Source organism: Sinocyclocheilus grahami, unplaced genomic scaffold (genome assembly GCF_001515645.1).
Source record: "Sinocyclocheilus grahami isolate Dianchi unplaced genomic scaffold, SAMN03320097.WGS_v1.1 scaffold5.1, whole genome shotgun sequence".
Classification (NCBI taxonomy): Eukaryota; Metazoa; Chordata; class Actinopteri; order Cypriniformes; family Cyprinidae; genus Sinocyclocheilus; species Sinocyclocheilus grahami.
Window position 1 is genome coordinate 5,884,133 of NW_015505184.1, and position 2,440 is coordinate 5,886,572.

A 2,440-nucleotide genomic window follows, 5' to 3' on the forward strand; every position below is an offset into this window, starting at 1 on the left:
ATTGTAATAAGCTAGGTGTTTATAAATTTGTTCAAGCTTGACGCCTTTATTTTCTAATATATATTTCTGAAATTCCCACAAGGATTTCAACATCATATACGAAAAAAACAAAACAAAAACTTGTGTTTACTTGTGTTTAAATTCAAACAACACACTGACTAAACCTGATTGGTTACAGAGCCATTGAACGGCTCCGATTGGTTCGTATGATAATGAGCTCACCTCAGAGAGCTTCGTATATAAAATATGATGTGGGCGCAAATGTCTCTTGAATGTGAATATAAGTCTAAATTTAAATAGAATTATATAGAGCGGTCGCCGATCGTGTCTCTTTAGGGCATTTGGAGGAAACCACGCAATTCATATGGATTACTTTGGCGATGTTTCTTTGCGATTTAAACTTTTTGTTAGAATTATATAGAGCGGTCACCGATCGTGTCTCTTTAGGGCACTTGGAGGAAACCACGCACTTCATATGGATTACTTTGGCGATGTTTCTTTGCGATTTAAACTTTTTGAAACGTGAACATTTGGTGACTCTTCTTTCATCGGAGGGACATAAATCTCTCAGATTTTTATTAAAATATCTAAACTTTTCTTTTGAAGATGAAGAAAGTCTTAGATGGTTTGGAGCATCTTAGGGGTGAGTGATGACCGAATTCAAATTGTTTTGGGGGAACTATTAATTTAATTAGAAAATATAGCATATGTTCGTATTTTTAGCAGCTTCTGCAAGCGTGTATGGCGTCTGGCTTTTGGAACCTCACTGTGACTTCAGGTAAGATTTAATTAATGTTATTTGTCTGTGCCAGTCGTGTTTTTGACACATGCATTGGCAGAAAAAAATTAATAAAATAAAATTAGTCATTATAACATGTACAACATTAACATTCTTTTATTTGCAAAATTAAGTTGTGTATTTATTTATTTCAGATTTTCTGAACAATTTGGCTTCATTGTAATGAGGTTAATAATCTTTGAAAAACCATGATTATGAACATACAATTACTTTGTCTTGAGCTGATTAGCCAACTGTGGTAGTGTTCGTTGATTGTTGTTTATATTTGTTCAAGCTTGACAACCTTATCGCCTTTATTTTCTAATATATATTTCTCATTTCAGATAAGAACAAATATTAAATTGTAAGAAGGGTTGCTTATATGAGAGCATACAGTACATGTAAAACTGCTGAGGCTGGGAAGGTTTTTGACTATATTACCGACCAGGTACATTGTTCTCAGCGTACTGTCATTCTTAAAAAGAAAACAAATCATCAATCGTCATTTGCTTTTGTGTGTGTGTGTGTGTGTGTGTCTATATAGGAATCTATGGGCTAAACCTTGGAATTGCAGATGTTTTTTCTTATTTTACTCCCACCAGACGGCACTAATCTGGCTTCAAAACTGGGATTTTAAAGGCATTGACTATTTTAACAGGAAATACAGCATTTTATTAAAAAGTTATATAAATATATATATATATATATATATATATATATATATATATATATATATATATATTTTAATTTGTATTATTTTCAATGGGCAGAAATTGATCATAATTATTGCATAAATATTAATTATTGCCATGAAATCATCTCAAAATACAAGATAAAAAAGAAAAAATATTATTGATCATTATAATATTATTGCATTGATTTTACTGGGGCGAAAAAAAGTTACATTTTAGGTATCCGGTCTCTTTTGACCGTGAAGATCACAAGTGTGACTCCCAAATGAGGAAAATGGGCAGTGTATTTCTAGTTCCCAGCATGCTTTGCATAGAACTGGATGAAGAGAATGTTGAATGTTTCCAAAGGTATCAAGACAGTTTTAAGTTACTACAACATTTTTTTTTTAAACAATCAATTAATACAGAAATTTAAGTTTAAATTACACAAATATTAAGTAGGCTAATGTAATTAAATTAAATTATTAAATCAATAAATCTGATTTCTTAAACCAAAAAGTAATGTAAGTTGTAGTTACAAACTACAACTAAAGTGAACTAAACATCTAATTTCTTTAAAATAAATATTTTCAGTTAGATAAAATCCTCTGTCAAAACATTGCTATACCCTATGCAATATTATATTATATATTATATATTACCCACACTCTTCCAAAATTCCCTAAATTAATATATTTTAGTGATCAGTTTATTTAAAAAAAATCTTCTGTTTGTGTGACAAAGACTGCAAATCTCAAAATATAGGCTACCACTACTAAAATCACATAAGGAGAGTGAACACTAGGGAGCTGAATCGAAACGTATAGCTACACTGCCACCTACTGGATTTCTTTCTAATTAATTTTTAGGACAACAGCATTTTATGGTCATTTTAATTGTTATAAATAAATACATTATGTAAAATTATTAATTACAAAACTTTGTAATTAATAAATGCTTTGCTATTTTTTTACCTTTCACATTTTGCTTA